We start from the raw sequence: 21926 nt of genomic DNA, 5'->3' as shown, positions 1-21926 counted from the left end.
GAAAAAAGTCACTGAAGAGTTGACAAAAGGCTGCTCACCAGATACATAGCATTAATCAATGAACTAGGCATAGGACTGGATTTCAAGGAACCTAGTTTTACTCCGGCCATTTGTGCTAGTTATTTCACCTCTCCCTGCCTCAGTTTCCTTGACCATAAAGTAGGATTAAGTCTTAGAAAGCTATTTCATGGCCAGGGAATGTAATGTGCTATTATATTAATGTTATAAGGGGAGAAAAGTCAGCAAGTTTTGACCTTTTATTACAAGTCTTCAGAAAAAAAGAAAAAAGGACAATTGTCTGTTTATTTCAAAATGGCTACTTTGTACCTTTAACATCTCAATAAAAATACAGAAGCAAAGCCTGGTTTTGATACATGTGGTATTACAATCCCTTGTTGCTGATAGTACTTTTTAATGTTAAGAGCCTGTTGGCTAACTTATGTTTCCTCTGGGTGTGTTCCCATATTCTTCTCCTCTTTGGGAGGCAGGCTTTTGTTGCTGCTCAAATATGTATCCCACATCTTGTAATCATTAATGTACTCAGGGGAAAAGGAGGGGGCAAGAGGACGTTGTTTCAAAGTATGTTTTCTGCCCAATTCATTTTGGTTTAATTTGCAGACCAAAGCAGAGCTCTATCGAAGCGCGTCCTTCCTAAGTCATTTATTATGCTCCCCCTTCCCCACTACTGAGCTGAGATACTAAGCAATAATAATGCACCTTTGGATAGATTAGTAATTTCACTGCTCATTCTTATCCTAATTTTGTTTAGATTTGGAAACTTTCTCAATTCTTACAAGTGTCAGCGGATTGACAACATGAATGTAACAGTAGAATTACTAAGTTGCTGCTTTGCATGGCAGCTAAATGTACAGAAAAAGAGAATGTGCCACTATTGTCTTCAAAGAGCAGGCAAGAATCTAACTCAAAGCTTCCCAGTATGGAGGAGGAGTAATAAAAGAAAAAAAGAATTGCCATCCCTAGGATGATGGGATAGAATCAGTGCCAGACAGTCCAGCTCTGGTAAGGGTAATGGACAAAGTAGCTGTTTTCCCACACCCCCCAGATCACTTTTTCAGTGACAAGTCTGGTTTTCAAGGGCTTTTCGACAGACAACATAGCAGCAAGGCCTTGGCTAATTTTGCTGCCTCTGGCAATCTTCTGCTCCAAGCAACCACCTACTTTGACTTCACGACTCTGGCCCTAGGAGTAACTAACTACATTGGGAAGGGCTGGGAATGTGGCTGGTTAAGATTTTCAAGGCTGGTGCTCAAATACATGACGGGAAAGCTTCAGGGAAGCACAGGGCTACCAGAACTAGGGCACTAAACCAGACAGACCTTTTGGTGTCTCATACTGCAGAGTTACGAGGGCAGCTCCTGTGCCTGCCTGCCTGCCTGCCCGCCCCCCCCCCCGGCCCCAGCCTTGCTCAGTTTACTCTTGGTGACATGTATAACCTTGTAAATAGCTGCATCCCTTTCATTAGGCAAAAAGATTGTTTAGCAATGAGCTTGAAAATATCAAAGAAATGATACTTTCAAGACGACCAACTCCCCCCTCCCTCCAAAACCAATGCACTGCAAAGTTCTACTGTAAAAGTTCTTGTTGAACTGGGCCTCTGTGCTCGTTTGCCAATAAATAGGCTTGTTTTTCTTTCCCTTGTATGATGTGTTTACCCCAGTAACATGAAATATAATCAATAAACAAACCAGAGGGAAAAATTACAATCCTTTAAATTAAACCAGAAAGATTTTACTGATTGCTTATACACTGTGCACTGTATCATAGAAAACAGGCAACTGCCTTCAGAACATGTCTATTCTGAATATGTAGTTATTAAAACTGATTTTATTTGCCTGTCCATTTTACTATCTGAGTGACTTTTAAAGTGACTGACAATCAATTCTTCCATCTTACCCCAGCAGGTCTTTAGAAACTGTAGCTGCATGTATCCCATAAAATGCCTTGAATATTTCCCCATAAGGAAGACCTAATGTTTCTGATAAAAATCATAGCAATTATAAAGACAACAGGTTTACATTTCTCCAAATATGATCTAAACTCCTGATAATTTGAGGAATCTCCCTCTCTATTTTTGTGTTCACAGCTTGTACCAGATCCTCACGGTGTATGAAAACTTGCTAGTGTTGGACTGTGTTTATTCCAAACTCAGAGTGAAACAAAGCAGTAGCTTTGTGGAATTGCACTACTACCCATTTTAGCTACTCCCAATACAAAACACTAGCTGGCACTGTCTGGTACTATTAACGCAGCAGACAGCTGCCCAACCCCCTTTTCCTTTTTCTTCCTGCTGTTATGCTACACCTATCTGTATATCATCAAGTCTTTTTGGACTTGTAATAAGATTTGTGCCAGACTATGTTTCTTGGCTTTAACGGTTAGCTTCCTTTCCAGAATATACATGCTGCTTTACACATACTTTTATTACTGACATCATGAGAATACATCTCTACTATGTTTAAATTTGGGTGTTAACCTGATTTTGTTTCTTCCGTATGTGGGTGACGTGAGACTCTAAGAAAGCAAATTAAGAAGCTTTTACCTGCTTGAACCATTTCCCCCTGCCCTTTCACAGGGGAAGTGATAATAATCTGAAACAGCAGACAGCCTCTAGCCAGGATAGTTTTCCAGAAATCTGAGTTTCCATGTATTTGAATCATATTGCTAATGCAAGCATAGCTTTGCATTTTATTACATGATTAAAATACTACCGGGCACAAAAATAGTGCCCCTCTAACTTTGCTTGAGTCTCAGTTGGACATGTTAATAAGCAAGTTTTTAGAAGTAACCATTAACAGTTGTAGGTTCTTGCTGAGATCTGTCTCATCAGGACTAAATAACAGATATTTCCAAATGTCAAACAAGCAAGACATAGGGTGGTCCCTACTAATCAGAGCACATTTAAAACTATTACTGTTGCTCCCTATGAATTTCTCACGCTATGAGAGTTTCTAAAAAATGGTAGGAAATAAGCAGTATCTTGTATAAATCCACGTTCTACTGAGCGAATCCAGATGAGGACTCGGACTCAGACATTTAGACACAAGATCCTGGTGTTCTCAATGAGCCATATGGGAAGGTTTATTTAGTTTATTTCCATTCAACACTCTCCACACAGACTATTTCTGAGGATCCCACTACATTTGCCTAGACTGGCAAGCTGGAATTGGATTTAGTTCCCAGAATGGAACTTTTATATACCACATACTGCAACCAGAAAAGTCCAACCTGCATATTCCCCAGGCCACATGACTTATGGGATCAAGCCTGTATTAGCCAGTAGAAGACCAAACTCCCACTTTCTTGCAAGGGAAAACTATCATTCCGTACAATCAGAATTTATTAAAAGGAGGAGATATTTTTCTTACTGTCCTTTGGAGAGCTACTCCATGAACATTAAGGACACAGGCAATCAGCTGTTTATAGGTAAACAAAGCTATTTCTAAGGCCATGGTCTGACAACATGAAATGCTCAGCAGCAAAAATGGTTTAAATTTTCTGTCATCCTTTTATTAACCTTTCCCTTCTCCAGCTTTCTCTTGTAAGAAAATTCTGTCAAAAAATCTAGATCAGTTCCCAGGTTCAATTCCCTCATGCTGATACTGGTACAGCTGAGAGAGGAAAAGTGCAAGGACATAAACAGACAAAGAATAGCTAAAACTGTTTACACTGGTATTGACTCCAAAGATTTCACATTAAAGTACAGCCTAAATTTAACTTCTTATCCTGGCTTTAATCTGAACCAGCCACCCTTCTTGTGTCTGCAAAATTACTCAGGAAATGTCTAAGATTAAATTTACTCCCACATAATTCTCAAACTCTCTAGTTCACTTTGGGGCAGAAGACCTGTAAGAGTAGCCTTTTTGACAATGCCTTTACATTTCATTCTCCAGTAAATTGTGGCAGTGAAAGGTAGCAGGAGCATATGAAAACAAGAAAGACTGTTTAAAAGGAAAGCAAATTCTTCCCATACACCTGAAATTAATAAGTGAGTACTGGGTTAATACTTGGAATAATTCTGCTCTGCCCTGCATCAATACTCAGTATTTTCCTTTTACATGTACCACCTTGCCTGGTGAATACCTGATTCCTCAAACTCAGCCAAAAATTTCAGTAATTCATCAACTTGTTTCTATGAATTTGTGGGGAGGAAAAGAATTTCATAGCAAGGTATAATATGAAATATTAATACCAAATATTAGTATTATGATGAAAATAGCTTGTTGTTTGAAGATTGATATTATGTTCCATTATACATAATATATGCTTTTTATGGTGGGGTAGCTAAGGACTGTGGAGTAACACAGATGAATAGGGGATTAGAAGCTAGCAGAATCCCAAATACAAAATGGATTATGGTAGGACTGAACCACTGTTTGTGGTTCACAGGCTATTGGCTGTAGTATAGTGGCTCAGAAACTGAGCCAATACTAGCTGTGCTATGGCACAGCCTTTCTTTACCAACAAAAGACTAGTTGGAACCCAGTTTAGATTTAAACAAACTGAAATTTGTACCCATTTGAGATCTTGTCAGAGCCAGAAAACATGTCAGAGAGCAGCATGTAAACTTGGAGGTGTTACAGTCAGTCAATATTGATCACAAGAGACGAGATAGCTCATCATACATTTTAATGGAAAAATGGGAGTCACAGTTCAAAGAACCATGTTTGAAAGGACAATATTAGATAATTCTTCCTAGCTATAATTAGTGTACTGAATCTCAGTCAAATCAGCTTCCTCACCAGGTAGGCGACTCTCCTCTTTCTCCTTGCTGCCACCCCCCGTCCCCTCAGTAAAAAAAAAAAAAACAAAACATGGAAGAATTCCTCTATATCTAAATTCTCAAATTCTGCAGCTTTAGACGACCTTCATCGTTTCATCCTTCTTTGTATTACAAACTCAAAGGCAGAACTAATAAAAAGAAATCAAACAAGATGATGCTATCTGTTCCCCACTGGACTTAGAAGTACTTCAGCTCAACCACAGACCCACATCACATTACTGGGCAAGGCATCTCAAACAGCAGACTCCTTCAGGGAGGACAGAATAAGTCTTCTGTTGCAAATTTACTTCCTGCTTATTTAATGCAGATTGCTAAACCCAAATATGCCACTTTTTGGAATGTGGGATTAGTTCTGAAATGCCACTCTAATATAGATAATTCTTTCTTGCCTCCTTGAGGGTTTATCTGCCAGGCTAGACACTTTGTTAGCATTAAGTTGGTTTTCTGGCATTTGTGAGTGGAAGCTGGTGAAAACAGATGAGACTGGGTTGCAGAAGAACCCTAGGGGAGCAAAGTATTATTGGATGGCATGTGAAAACTCAATTAAATTTATGCCCAATCATTTTCAGCATATGAAAAGAAAATCCAGAGCCAAATGTATGAACTCCACTTCTCTAGAACTATCAAACTTCTGTCTTAGCTATGTTTCCTTTCCGTGTACTATGAATCCTCAATTCCCCTACCCCCAAGAGAAATCAGACAGTACAAATCCAGAGACAATGACTGAAGTCAGCATGCAAATAATGCCCTGATAAATTGGTTCAGGGCTACTGTCATGGCTTAGATTTTATCACAATCAATTAACCAACTAGGTAGAAGCATATAGATCTAAAATATAATAGCAATCATATTGATGTCTGCCAAATAAGGACTGTTTACTTTATCCAGACATTGAGAGATATTGCCCTTATTTGTGTATTGAAATATTCATAATGTGTTGGTTTACCTTTGGGTTGACTTTGTGGCAAGACCTGAGATTTTTTCCATGAAAACAAAATCAATTTCCTATAATAATTTGACTACATAATACTGTCCTGACACTCAAGTGCCAGCTATTTAGAAATGAAACAGTATTAAAATATTACATATATTTTTCCTGTATCCATGCACAGATCCTTAAAGCCAACCATTATTTACAAAAGCAAAATAACAGCACATTAATTAGCTCTGGAAGCTATCCATTTTCATATTAATAACTCTAGTGAATATCATATTATGTTGTATTAGGAAATTTGTGATAGAAATATACTTTCTGCAGAGTTAGAAAGAGGCTATTAAATGATTTTATTTGTAAAAAATCTGGTAGCTAGGAAGAAAGTAAGATATTCTGATACTCAGGTGTCATGAATGCCTTTAAAAAGCCTGGAAAAATAATCCTAGACTGAATTTTTAAAAAAAGTTTTTTTGAAATATACCTTGATTTGTACATCCAGTTCAACTATGTAAATATTACTTTCCAATAATGAAAGGCACTATGGAAAGTTATTTCCAAAAATTGTAGCTGTTTATATTACAAGCACAGATCCAAGTTTCTAAATCATATCTGAATTCAAATCTTGCCTTAACTGCTCTTCTAAAATAAATTAGCTACTCTGTTTATGCATCTTAACCAACCAAGAAAATAGCGACCTGACATTGTCTATCTGACAAAGCACACCTAATCCCTTCCAAGGGAACATCAAGAGCTAACCAGGCCCCTGTCTCTCAATTTCTTTTAGCCCAGATTTCTGGGCAAGTTGCACACATGGAACTCCAAAGAAGTCAGACCATGTGCATCTGTGGCACCTCCGAAAATTGACAAAGCCTTTGAGAAAGTTGACCTTAATCTTTTATGGGCTCTCTTTATGAAGTCAATAAATGGCAAAACTTGCACTTCTACTGCAAGCACCGAAGCACCTATAAATCATGATTAGAAGCATCATTTTACTATAATCATATAACAAATGACAAGAAAGCCTCGTTAATATTTTGATGTTGTCATTGCCGTTTCTGATTCTTGGTGAAACAGGCGGCAAAGAAGTACTGTTCCAAAATAAGCTAAATTCTTTTAAAGCTTAAAGTACTGGATGAATAATTCAACTCTTGTTACCAACACAGAGCTCTTCCTGCAGGTGATGCTCCCCAAGCCTTGTGCTGATCCCAGATTAATGCCACCCCACAAAAGGAATGGGGGTGGCCCCACCTCGTGGGTGCTCCTTGCAGCTGCGCTGAAGTGCAAGGGCAGCAGGACATGGCTTGGAGACACATGGAAAGCCTGAAGAGCTGAGAACTGACACATTGTTTCAGTCATTGGGATGTATGATTACAAACAAAAAACCAAAAAACATCGAAGCACTTCACTGAAACCCAGGACTGTTTCCCCCCTCAAGAACAGTTTTAAGGAAAATTTCTGGTTTAGTGTAATAAAAAGCTGGTTTTAGCTATTTAAACAGAACAGTCTCTGAAGGCCTTAATCTCATCTATAGTAATTTAAGACTATTTAGACACTGAAAAACCTTTGTTTATCATAAGGAGCCATACAGATTCATTCTGTATCAGTACCAGATGAATACTTTATTATAAAATAAGCTTTAGAAGATGTTTTCATGTAATAATGTCTTTAGTAGGTGGAGCCATATGAGAAATTGGATAACTTTCAATTCCAGTCCCTGTTAGCACCTCCTTTTCAGCTTTAAGTGTGGATTGTGTTGGGTTTCCCCCCCCCTGCATTTCTATTTTATTGTTTCCCTCCTTACTGTCAGAATTAGTTCTGTAGACTGAGTAATAGAACATGGCAATTGTCGATTTAGTTTGAAAGGAGAGTGACTTCACTTTTAAGAACTTACAAAGAAAACACAGTTTTAGGATAAGGCACAGGGAGCAAAATCATAGTTAATAAATACACAATACTATTTTAAGACCTTCAAAGGCTTCTGTAAAATAGCTAGCGTCATTTAAAAAATCTTTTGAAAGACTTCTGTGGCACAACATTGCTGAAGTGATCAGTTTTAAAGAGCTTTACCTGTAAACTACAGATCAATTTTCTCCAATAAAGTGTTCTTTTTTAAAAGAAAACAAAATCCTAAGTTATCTAACAAGACTTGAACAAAGAGGTCACTATCAAAAGTTACAGAAACAGTCCATTTTTGTAGGAAATTGATAGCAGTAACTTCAGGCTACTTAGCGTGCAACAGCATTTTAATGAACAGTTATACTATGAAGGTCTGTGTCACAGATGATATGGACAAAAAACATTACTCAGAATATTGAAGTATTTTTCCTTAAAGATGATTTTTTTTTTTAAACAGAATGGCAACAGAAAAGACCGACCTAATGGCTTAAGCTTTAACAAAACAACGTTTCCCCCCACCCCGTAACTTCTGGTAATGTGCCAAAGGACAACTTCTATCACACCATTTGCAGTCCAAAAAAAGATAGACATCAATTAAAGTCATATATTCTAGAGGTTAGATAAATATATGGAAATATTATTAAGTTAAAGTCTTTTTTATTGTTTCTGGCAGGTACGGTACAAGCGGTGTCTAAACCACTTTGTTTCACCACAGAATAAAGGAAGCTGCGCATTTCTTTTCTTGGCAGGTGAAAGTACAGCTAATATTGAGAGTAACTTCTTGGTAACAACTGGGGTGCAGAAGATGTTGTGTAACCAATGACACCCCCATTTTGGGGAAACCATCCAGCATACCACTAGCTCTGCAAGCCTGAACAAGCTTCTTCCAGTCACCAGTATCATAACAGCAAAGGTCACAGTAATAATGGGGATGGGAGAAGTTTAAAATGTGTAATTCCAATATGAAGCCTGGTCCAGTCCTTCCCACATGATTACATACTCTGCACATGAATTATACATATTTTAGTGATGCTTTATTTAATGTATTTTTCTTCCATGCACTTTCTCTGACAGTTCCCTCCTCCCTCCAGTCTCCACCCTTTATTGGAAATAAAAATCAATTTAGTCTGCCTATGCCCTTCTCTTGGAGAAAAACAAACTTTCACACATGCACCCCTCCTTCCCTGACCTTCTTCCCCCCTGCTTCATACCCAAACACAAAAAAAACCCAGGCATATGGCTTTTCAGATGAACTGGCACTTTAAAATAAGCTCATCCATAGAGGAAAACTGCTTTCAAGGCTAGAACAATAGTCCCAGTATAGTGATGGATATATTCTGCCAGGCAGAAGATACATTTGAATGTTTTGCAGAAAAAAAAAATTAATCCCAAATGGATACAAGATTCAGGTAACAGAACAATTTGCTAGTCTCAAGAACTGCTGTGTTTGACACGGGAGGTGGCACATTTTGCTTTCCCTTCATCTGTGACCTTTATATAAAGGTGTGACATAAGAGCTATAAAAAGATTTAGTTGAATGCATTAATGCCTCCTCTTGAAGTCTGCCATAATCTTTTTATTTACTTTTTAAAATAAAAAAAAAATCCAATGGCAATCAATCTATCAGTAAGTAAATTATGATCTGGAAGTAGATAGTGAAATAAATACTATTGTTGCTTTGAAACATCTGGCATCTTAACTGAGATGCCTTTGCTTTTGTGAACCCTCAGTTTAGCATCTCATTCTGCAAAGAACAAATGCTAGCTGCAAACTTTTAAATAGTTATTCCACATTGTGGCTTCTTACAATCCTAGAAGTAGGTAGTGCAATTATTCTTGGTCTCAAAATACACAGCTATGGCAAAAGGCTAAATTAAATTTATTCTTGGTTTCTCTTTGTGATCTTTCTGTATGTACAACATTTATATTTTAAAGTGACTCTATGTTAATTCTCCTGGAGAGACAAAAAAACCCCACCAACAAACAAACGTGAGAGGCTCATATGCTAGTTCCTATTGTAGGTGAAAACCAAATCTCTGCCACTACAGCTCTCCCCGTGCAGCAGCATTGACAGTACCAGCTGTTATTCCAATAACTACTGCTGCAATAAAGCCATTTCTTCAAATTAGAGGATGCTTACACTGCAGAATGATCCTTTTCTCTTGTACACTAGTATCAGGAAACCTCCACAGTAACTACAGATCTGGCCTGGCAATGGTATTGCCGAGTGTTGAAATGACTCCTTCAAAGCTCTAGGTTTACAGCCCATCGTCTAAGTGCAGCAGATAATTACTTGTGCAAAGAAGTATCAAAATATATCAAAATATATCAAAGAAATGCATATTATTAAATACTGTTTTTATTGTTTTAATTCCTGTTCAAAATAATACTGACATTTATGAGAGAATCATATCGCAAGTATAATAAAAATTCCTGTACCTTCCCTCCTCAGTAGTCTTGTAGCAAACCACAATATAGACAATTAAAAACACCTTAAAGAGATGGCACAGTTTAGCAGAGAACTGTGAATAAGGAAATCTAGCCAGAGTAGAAAAGTAACTCCGATTCAGCAGGATGCTGCAAAATGTGCATAACTCAAGGTACACAATTTCTACCCAGTTTCAAATGTTGAAATCAGCAAGACTTTTGAACATACACATTTAACTAATTTCAGAGCTTCAGGGTTCACATTTAATGCTCCAAATACATTCATCTGACTCTTGGATCAATCTTTTTTCACTGTCCCTATGTGTACAGCTCCAAGAGCAGAAGGGAAGCTGCTGCACAGTACAGCATTGCCAAGCCTCTCCCCAGCACTCACAGGTGAGACACATACTTTGGACAACCAGAGGTTCCCCAACCAATTGTTGGTAAGAGAGCTCAAAGATAGGTAGGTACCTGTATTCTGCAAACTTTACCCTTTGCCTGTTGAAAACCAGCAGTGAGACTTGTCACAGACTCTCCCTCAGGTTTTCTCCAATACTGAAGTCCTTCATCTCATCCCAAACTGAACTATTTCTGACTGGAAGAGACCGTGAAGTTGAGCAGCTGACAGTTTCAACACAAGGGTGTTTGTTGTGGGAGCAAATAACAGCATGCACTGCTTTTGCTTTTATACGGTTAGAGTCCAAACTAACTGCAGTATTTCTGTGGGCTGGGACAAATCTGGGCCCAAATTTGCCACGGTAATTATTAGCTGATCATTGTTACCTTCTGCTGTAATCATCACGCTTGCAATATATTGGGAATTGCTGGGTACTTTTATAAACATGCACTGTGTGTTTTTACAAGATGTATTACTGAGTTTACAGACTGAGTGGCTTTTTATTGACATTTTTGTGTTATTTATTAATTTTTCCTTGATGATGCAAGGCATAATTGTATCATTTGGTATTTTATGGACAATATATACAGTGCATTTTTTCTTTACACAGAACCATTAACCCAAACATACTAGTGGCAGGAAAACCTTAATGCTAAACTCTATTGAATTTAGCATTCTTGAAGTCTGACTCATTGCCAAAGAAATGTGTATTTCAAGCTTAACTGCCAAAAAAGGGCAGCTTTGAGGCCAAAGATCCTTTGACAATAATGTTCTGACACCACATCAGCTCAAACATCACTGAAAGTTAAACAGAATTATTTGAGTACACTTGTAAATATAATATTACAATATCTGAAGAGAAAAAAAAATCAAACAAGAATCAGTTTAAAAATACAATTTGAAACAACAGCAAAATGTACTACCATAGACTTGGAAAGAAAAACGCAACACTTTGTTACACTACACAAGAACAAACACAGCTATACAGACTAGGAGAGAACACAGACACCAGGGATGGATTTTCCTTTGCGGGGACGTGGAGGGGGAGGAGTTGTCTTTAACCACAGCTCAGGACTGCAACTAGTCATTTTATTAGCATGCTAGTACCAGCAGAGACACAAAGCTTTCAGGAGGTAAAGTCATCTATCTCTAATCCCACCAAATATATATTAAAATAACCAGCAAATTATGTAATATTTGCACTGAAGAGATAATTACATTAGTATCCAATGAGATTATGTAATAAGAGGGCAAATTTATTACCACTTACTGCACCCAAGCAGAGATTCTTTGGGGCCTTTAAATGTATGTTCATCTAGCAAATATTGAGCTATGGGAAATCAGAAAGTGTAGCCTGTCCTTCCGTTTCACTCTGAGCTTTACAACTGAGGTTTCCTAAGGGGATTCTGTGTCAAAGTCATGTTCTGTCCATGTATCATACCTGTGGATAAACAGGGAGTTGGTGAGATGGAGAGAGAAGAATGAGAAGTCATTAGAAGAATGTTTTATCACTGGTCCTTATATATAAAACATTACTCACATTTAGTCCCCCATAGCTCGCAAACTTCACATCCTCAGCAGAAGAAATAACTCCTCTGGTATTCCAGCTGTCAGACTCTCCAGAGGAGGAAGCCAGCATTTTTTCTTGCACTTCCAAGGCAATACAGATTTGAACATCCCTCCTTCAGTCACTCTTGAAGTGTCTGTACATTGTTTTGTAAAACAAAGGCCTGCCCTGAATAAAAATACCCTAGAAGTGTTGAATATGAGCTATCCTACCTGCTTTATAAATATCAATATACTCAGCCATATAAACTCCCTGAAAGATTTTTTTATCCCCACTGAAATCAGCATAAAACAGGTGCTCAGGCAGAATCCAGGTGCACTGTAAGCTTTTGGCCAAGTACTCTTGCAAAAGTCACATATCATGGCTACATGTGAATCAGGAAGAGAATTCAGTGCAGTTCCCCTTTTTGGTCACAGCAGAAAAAATATTGCTGAAACAGACTTCAAGGGCACTATCAGTCTACCCAAGACTATCATCCCATCTTGGCTTACTTCCCTGGGAACACCACTTGTTGCCTTTGGTGTTTTTTTTTTTAATATTATTGTTCAGACTTGATTGGTCTCAATTCTCTACGTGCCTAGTATTTGAAATTGTTTGGATGCTCTGAAAGGCATACAGCCCACCAGCCAGAAATACTAAGCACACAGACTTAGAAGATAACTGTGTCACATACTGGGCCATAACACACGTCAAACACTTGGAGCACATCTGCATAATTCAGTTTCCCTTCTTTCTCCAGTGTAAAATTCACCCTTTAAGCAGGTCCAAGCAGTTAAACAGTTATTGTGGATTATTTGTTCCATCTTTATTCTGTTTCTCCAGAGAAACACAAGCTGCACTCACTCATCTTCAGAATATCTAGGACCACAGGAGAGTCAGTCAGGTTGGGGTTTTTTGCACCACTACAGGTCTGCATAGTGCCACCTATTTCAACAGCTGAAAACTCTTTCATTGTTTTTCATATTGGTTGCATTCATAGGCAACTTCTCCATATAAACTTTATGAAACTGGTGATGTGCTGTTCTTTTGGGTTTTTTTAACAGGTCACTAAATAGTAAAATTAATCCACAAAAAAGCTTCAATATTTCCAAAGCTTCAATATTTCTTTTCCAAAGCTGCTCTGGTAAACACTTTATTCCTACTATTACTGTAGAATGTTAGTACATACCATAAAGAGAATACCATGTTCAGCTGGAATTACTGATGCAAGAATTCCACTTATTTCAGAGAGGTTTGCACAATCAAATGACATATTGCAGTACCACGTGAAAAGATACTGCATAATAGCAATGTCTTTAATGATGCTGTTGGACTTTCTTCCTCTCTTTAGTAACAAAAGACTTGAGTGCCTCTAAGGACAATTGTAACTCATCATCATTTTGATCTTGAGCAAACACACATCTGAAATTCCAGGTAATTCCCTTTCTCTGCCACTTCAGAAATCAAAACAAGGTGTACTGTTTAAAACAATCTTTTGGGGAAAAATATTTCAAATTGTGCTGCTGAAAAAGCATGCTAGTTTTCAGCTTTGTATAATTTGCTATATGTGAGAGTTAAAAGGTATGAAAACTGGATTTTATTAATAAGAAGGTATATGGCCTACTCTACTACTGCAGGGGAAGAAACATCCTAAAAACATGGGTGGCTTAAGTTTAGCAGCCATTTTTCATCTAGAGATTTATTTATCTGTCTTCACTTTTTTTTTTTAAAGTTATCAATAGCACATTTCCATTTTAAACACTGATGGCCAAACTTTACAAATCCTTTTTAGGCCTATCTGCATACTCTTTCTCTTGTTGTTTTTTTTTTTTTTTAATTATTTCCTTTGGGTTTCCTTTTTCAGGGTAAAGTGAGCCCCAACCCTAAACAACTCAACACCTTCAGCAGTGTGACCCAGCCTGTCAGGTGGGAACGCAGGCCTCCGGCAAACCCTCTGGAAAGAGGGAAAACTGAGATACAGGGGGAAAAATAAGGAACGCAATTTATGTTAGGGAAGGGCATGATGGAGGAAGGGAAACCAAAACTAATGAAAGTGAGTCCCTAAATTTAAATTTCAGTCAGGAAAAGGATCTGGAAAAAACAAGTTCTGTCCTTTATGCAAATCCTTAGTTCTGTCACAGGACAAAAATTAACCAGAAAAAGCCTATTGCAGAGCTGCCCTCAGGACCTCCTCCAATACTTTTCAGGAGAAACTTTTACACAGGGAAAACACCAATGTTTCTTCTTAAACCAAGCAGATCTCCAAGCAGTCAAATCCACCTCCTTCCACTCCCAAGGCAGGCTGCTTTCCCTGTGAGAGGACAGCAGCCATTTTGTAGCCTCAGGAGTAACTCCAGCTTATACTCCTTCAAGTCCTTTCCCCAGCCTAGGACTGGGACATTACACCCAAAATAGGAGGAAAAAAAGAAAACTGCACAGACTCACTCATTGCCATGGAAACAGCCAAGCACCAGGCCCAAGCACTGGGGATCAGCCATACCCTCCTGACACACATCCTGCACCCTAGGCACTGGGGAGCGTGTGTGGGCAAGGGCAGAAATAGGCTCTGCTCCTGCCCCAGCAGCTGGACCACAGCTGCTCCTTGTTACTCCTAATTGCTCCTAATTACTGCCCCCTCTCAACTTCTATGGAGGTGAAGCTGTGGAAGAAAGAGTGATTTTTCAGTGGGCTCTCTAGTGCAAAATGCTTACTGTGACTGCTCTTGGCAGATGCTGTTTATAAAATATGCCTTGCCTAAAGTCATAATCTTACCTTAAAGCCTTTTGCTCTCCCTGACAAATTTATACTAAACTGGATTGTGGTTAATACACCTCAGATTCTCTGTGTTGCTTTGCCTTGTCTCTAGGGTTGGTTTATCCTTCATATTTGCCTTTTCTAATACAGCCACATAGTGGAAGACATCAACATTTCTTCTACGATAATCTCCCAAATCTCTTTCCTTCATCAGTATGCTGCATGTTTTTGTTATTTCATAGGGGTTTTTTTTCTGTTTTGGTTCACTGCTCCTAGACTTCATATTTTACATCATGTACACTAAACTTTGTTTACATTTACTGGCCCAGACATTTAAGAGATGCTGCTATCTCTGAAGCAGGTTGTGCAGTTCCTCATTACATAAGGCTGACAGCTAGTAAAATGTCAAACATTAAAATTAAGTTGTTTTTACTGCTTTGGCAAACCTACCTAAACGCATTTTTCTGTATTTAAGTGGCTTACCAACAGCACGGTCTATGTTTTAGTAAGTGAGTGATACAGAAACATCTGCTACCTGAAGAGGTGAGGGGAGGCATATGCAAAGCCAGCTCCACTGGCCTATGCTTAAAGCTTCACTTGGTATAAGCTAACTGCCACATACCACTCATTTACATCTGATTACAGAAGTTGTTCACTGGAAGTATGTGTATGCTAGAAAAATGTAGGCCTACATTTTGGTAAACATGTAAACAAGCAATAACAATAAAGCTAGGCATGCTAACCGACACAAGGCATTGAGATTGACAGCTTGAATAAGTTTCAGACTCACACTGATACTCTGCTTTCACTCAAAACTCGGCTTCCAAACTGCTCTTTAAAGTGGAATCTCAGTCAGATTTTTTATTGCTAGATTTAAGGCAGTCTCTCTCTGACTGTGGTCTCTACCGGCACTGCTAAGAGTTTGCCAATTACTGCCAGTAATGGTGATAAACTTTTACACTGGTGCCGCTTGCTCAGTGATCCATCAAGGAATTATGAAAGTGCTTAACCTGATACGCAGTAAATTAGAAAGCCCTCCTAACGTCAGTGGGCCTCCCTACAACATATAAAGATAAGCATGTGTGGGAGTCACGTAAAATCCCCGTATTACCTGAGAATGGTCCAAAGACAGGCAACAAGCTATGTGATAACTTATAGTGACTACAGCAAGAGTTCACATCCAAACTGTTGCTGGACAATATTTTGAATCCTGGAATAATATCTGTCCTGGCTTTAAATGCCTGCAGGACAAAAAGATACCCAAATTTAACATAGCAGTTCTGGATTTAAGTAGCCTTTAAGGAGTGCAGTGGGTGTCAGGTCCTGCAGAATTTCTGAGATGAGAACAAAGAGATTCTTCTGTTGCTTTAACTCTTGGTTTTCACACCGAGTTGGTGACCAAAGGGCTGGGGTGGCAGCTGGCTCTTTTCTATCTTCAGGTAATTTTGTGGAGCAGGGGGGATGGTGTTGGCTTTTCCCAGCCACTGCTGTTCTGCAGGGCAGGCTGGATGCTCAGGCAGCAAAGGAGTCCTCTCACTTCTTTCTTCTCCCAATTCCTCCTCCCACTGTTGTACATTTTTCTTGCTCCATTGCACATCTTTTAAATATTTCAACAATTTATGGTATCACAGTACTTTCTCATCATAAGTATTGTAAAGGGTTCAAATGATGATGGTCATCATGTATCCAGACCTGAAAGAATGTAAATCAGAATATCCATTTTCCTTACCTTCTTACTCTCTTTTAAGATTTGTGAAAGTACAGGCCACTGTTAGAGTAAGAATAACGTTTGTTACAACGCAAAATGAAAAGAATCCTGACAACTGTAGTAGGCCCATCCCATGCTTCCACCTGTAAACCTTTCTGTTCCTCGCCTACTGAATGTGAATGGCCGTCTCCGCTAATGACAAAATACTATCACTAAGACAAAGTCCAATTTTAGGACTGAGGGTCTGTCCCACTTCTAAATTCACAGTTTCTCATCTACCTCTGTATTCATACAAAAAAGTCCAATTGCCTGAATGAGCTGAGCTGCTAAAATAGTAAGAAGAGAGGAAGAGATGGTCTCTAGATCATCATGTTGCCATTCTGAAAGTCATTTATGGATTTTGGCAGACAAAATACACAGGGAAAAAGCATAATTGAGGATTGAAGTCTGATGGAGTGTTTTCATTTGGGTTTTTGTGATTCAAAGAGCTTTCCGTTCTTGTTCCCTTTCTTCTTTGAAGTGTCAACCCAGTCCAAAATGGGCTCTGGGACTTCAAGGGACTTACAATCTGATGTGACAAGTTCCACATTCAATTAAAAAGATATATTGACATGTGCAATCTCTGCTATGTGTGAAAATGTAGATTTAAGAGTAAATAAGAAAATGTGTTTAGTGTTGTAGGGGATTCTCTCTCTCTTTCTATCAGCTGCTTGGGAGATTGAAGAGGACTGTGAAAAGCAAGGAAAGCAAGCAAGACAAACAAATGTTTCACAGTGCTCAAAGTCACAAGCAACTATGATGCCACGTTGAAAGTATTCCAGCCAGAAACCCTTCCCCCACCTTATTCTCCCAGCTGCATTTTCTCTTGTGAAGAAGTAGTTTACTCTACAAGTTATCAGAAAAGCAAACAAACAAGGACGTTTACACAAAAATCAAGGGGAATGGAATGATAGGACAATAACAGAAAACAACAAAAGCAAGGAAATACACAGATAAATGTCAAATGCACCCTCTGGACCCTTCCATTTGTTTTACAAGAGCTAATTTAAAAGACGACTCCTTCCTTACTTTCAGGATGCCTCCTGCTGTGTCAAGGTTTGAAGGCATTCAATACTATTTACTCTTAGTACCTGGCGTGGATTTCACCAGCACTAATGGATGCATATTATGGGTGGGAGAAGACCCTCTTCACAAAACTATTGTGGGCAGAGCAGGATATGTCTGTGGCAGGGAATCAGGTATGTTGACCTGCCGCAAAAATCTATGATCCTGTTTTTAAGACTCAATTTTACCGCAAAATTCCTGCACAGAGCTGGATAATATACTTCATCTTTTTCTGCTTAAGCTCCCCATCTCCATAACAGCAAGATAATATATTTGCTTGTTCTTTGTGGGTGAGATTTTCAATATCAGTGAGAATTAGCTTGAAACAGAGGGTAAAATCTCCCTGGATTTCAGCAGGAGGTTATTATTTGTATGCTTTCATTTGTATGCTTGGGTTTTCCCCAACTGTCTGTCTAGATCATAAGCACTTTGGGTCAGAGACTGTATTTCAGTGTATGTGTTAACCACAATTCACACAGCGGAGCTCTGATTTTGGATGGGCACTCCAAATGCCAATGAATAACAGTAATTGAGTGGGGAGTGTGGGCTTCTACCTTTCAGCCAAGAACATGGGGTACTTTGTTGGGTTGAATCTGAATAAAATTCTGATAAATTCAGCCCTGGATTCTTTTCTTTTATTTCTTTCGGACAGGAACCCACATGCAAGCATTTACTAGGCAGATTGCTCTACTCTTTTCTGAATAGTGGTGTGGAAATTGGGAACAGCTTTGTGCATGAAGAAAATTAATGGGTTTGGGATGTTATTTTGAAATTGTTGTAAAGTTTGTCATAACAACACTTCTTTTATAATTTCTTTGATAGCTCAGGAATATTACTTTTCTTCTTTAGTGAAAGGTCACACAACTATATACAGTCTCTTAAAATCAGTGAATGCGTAATGGCTTCTGCTGTTCTAACAGGAATCATTAAACAAATTCATAAATCAATGAAGCACACCGATGCATTACTTTAATTATCATTTCTGTTCAGATGGTTGGTTTACGTAATGTAATTGTTTACTATGTCTGAGTATTACACTAGAGAAGCTTGGCTGGATCTTCATTTCAAAATCTATTCTAATTTCTTAAGCGTTTTTATGAAATTAACAAACAATAGTTTATGGAGTAGACTGAAGAAATTCAGTTAAAGTGAAAATACACCACCCTCCCTTCCCCTTTTGGCATTTCTTATGAGATGATTTTAAACATTGCTGTCATTCTGTGTGTTTTCTTAGAGATGAATGCTATCCTTGGATTTGTCAGTTAAGCCTCCATAACAGTTTTTAGGCATTACAAAGCATTACATGTCGTTAGGTAGACAGAATTTATGAGTTGCGCAGTTGGCTTCAACAGTACCATGCTTAAGATATTAGACATGACCAAACAGAAAATGATAGACATTAATAGCATGAGGATCACTGACATTTTTCTTTGAAATACAAGGAATAATGGGTTAAGATGAAATATTATAAAATTCATTTTCTTGAAATAATATTTTTCCTAGCAGAGTGGTACAGAATACCTTAGTGTTTAACAATCATGATTTATTCTTCTTGCAAAATCAAGGGCTTGTCTCAGAAATAATGAGATTAAAACCTCTTCAACAACTATAATTTAGATTCTTATTTATTTCTTGTGTTTTTAGCTTTTGGTGTTTGTGTTTTCGCTGAGAAATGAAACTCCCATAATCTGATAACCTTAGGCACTGGGGTTTTCAGAATAAAATAAAACTAAGAATATCATAAAGTCCCTGTGATGGGATTTACAAGAGCCCAATGGCCTGGATGAAGTTAACTCAAGCAGCAAATTAGGGCCCTGCTCAGGGTATTGAACAGCAGGAAGTCAGGATATTCCTCGGCCAAACAGACTTCGAGAGATCTGAGTCAAAGACCAGGATTTCAGGGGAGCGTAAAGGGGGGAACTCTAGGCTGGAAGAGGGAGACTGAGAAAGGCTGTACACGTACAGTGTAGAAAAAGGACTGTATTACATGAACAGATCACCTGGCTGAGAATGAGCTTTGCATTTATCCCTGAAGACAGTATCAGCACAAGTCTTTTGTATCCCTGTAGTCTCTCAAATTGGCTACAGTAGGACATCCATGATTTACAGGCCTTCAAAACTGAATGAAGTGGAAAGAATCTGTGATTTTTCTCACCATGTATCTTATAATCTGTATATTCCTCTCATGTCCAGGCATGAGAATGCATATTTCTGTCCCATGCTTTTTTGAATAAAGAATAAAAGGTCTTTCGTTTATTCGTATTACATACAAGATGTTTAAATGAGACATGCTATCTAAGTTTCTCTTTAATGTTAACATGAGCTACATGTATATATCAGATGCAGGTCCCCTGAAGTGCACAGCTCCCAGTATGCGGTACAATCCATCATGGGATCTGAAGCTAATAAGTAGGTAATAGGACCATCATATGAGCTTTGCTTATTTACAACTGTTATTAAAGTAATTCAAAAGCAGGACTGAGGACAAGACGACTATATTAAATGATATTGCTTTATAAATGGAAAAAGGCTGCTGTACAAGATGACCAGAACAATAAAATGTCATGTTTAATTCACCTCAGGGTTAGCTGTACCAAAGTGAGTGGAGTTTCATCACAAATTAGTATGTCTTACTGTGTTGAAATTCTGTGGATCTTGCAGCTTCAGGAATGAATAATACAGTATTTAAAGAGTCAGATTTTAAAATCGTAGGCAATATTTGAGAAATGGGCCACAGAAAATTATTAGCAAAGTTTTTAGAAAAAATAAATTGTTAAGCTGTTACAACTACTGTGCCCAGATATCTTTGGTGTAATCTGCAAGTTAAATTATTTATGGTTTCTATATCCTTCATATAGTGTGACATTTCAAAGAAAGATTTAATTTCGTTAAAAAATCCTCAATAATAATTCAGCAGTGTTAGTAACGCATTTTTCCCAGGGTCTTAAAAACTTCCACTGTTCCACATATGTAATATTTTCTCCTAGTAGTAACATGTTGCTTCATAGATTGAATTATACTATTGTATAGGCTTGAAATCTCAAGGTATTCTCTAAAGGCTAGAACTGTCTTAAAGAACAACCATTAGCACAAGCTGGTACATAAGCTGTCCCTCTTGAATGTCAGCAGGTCTTATAATTTAGCAGTCTGTTGAACTTCTCTACTTTCTTCTTATTGCTAGAGTAGAATTTTTGTGCTGGTCTGTATCAGAAACTAGCTGAGATGCCCAAACACATGATAATGGGAGAAGCAGAAAACTGATATTCTGCCATACTAACAGGCTTCTGCTCCAGAATGTGAATGACTGGTATTATACAATTTCTTTGTCTACTTGAAACTTGTGAAGCAGTGTAAAGGAGTTCTTACCATTTTTACTCATTTGTGGAAATCTGTAATCAAAATCACAATCAGCTGCTGAAGTGCTGATTATATATATATTATATATTATATATTATATATTATATATTATATATTATATATTATATATTATATATTATATATTATATATTATATATATTTTATATATTATATATATATATATATATATAAAATCTTATTTCAGAAACATGTTAGCATTAGTTGTATTTTGTTAGCATTATGAAAGTAATCTTTTCAGCAGATACCAGATAGTGTATATCAAGGTACTTGGGACGAAAATAAAATAATGTACCATTGAGCCCTAATGCTTCAGAAAGGGAAAGGGAGTTGTTTGTAGATTTAATTATGCCTGGTTTCGCTGTACATTATTCTAAATTACTGTTCCACAACAACTTTCTCTGAGAACTATCTAGATACATTTGGGCCTCCAGAAAAATACCTGGCATCAATCCAGTTCTCTTTTGTCTTGATTTAAGATTGTAGGGTATGTCTCTCGGCAACAGCACAGACCTCTTTTCCCTTTCTTGTAGGGACAACTTCAGTGAGTGGTTTTGGGAGGGATATGTTTGTAAGACAGAGGGATTTCAAATTTCTCAGTGAAACACACAGCAAAAGCCATCTTATGAAAGATGATGTTATGAAACAAATGAGAATAAAAGTTGTACAAATAGGAGAGAACATTGTCAGTATTACATTTTCAAGTGACTTTTTTGGTTATAAATCATTTACTGACATCAAATGTCAACAGAATCCATTCATAGATCCAACTTCGAAAGATACAAAATGCTTAGGAGTTGAAAGGAGTTGAAAATTAATTGCAACTAGCATGAACACATTTATTCATATAATTTGACTGTCTTCAAATTAAACAGTTCACTGTTATCCTTGATCTTTATACCAGTTTCAGTAGCAGAGATGGGTTTGGCTACAGAAAAATGTGACCTTGTATCATAAATTTTCTACCTGGCTTTATGTGCAGCAG

This window comes from Aptenodytes patagonicus, chromosome 5 (assembly GCF_965638725.1).
Source record: "Aptenodytes patagonicus chromosome 5, bAptPat1.pri.cur, whole genome shotgun sequence".
In the NCBI taxonomy this organism is placed as follows: Eukaryota; Metazoa; Chordata; class Aves; order Sphenisciformes; family Spheniscidae; genus Aptenodytes; species Aptenodytes patagonicus.
This window is presented reverse-complemented; position numbering follows the sequence as displayed.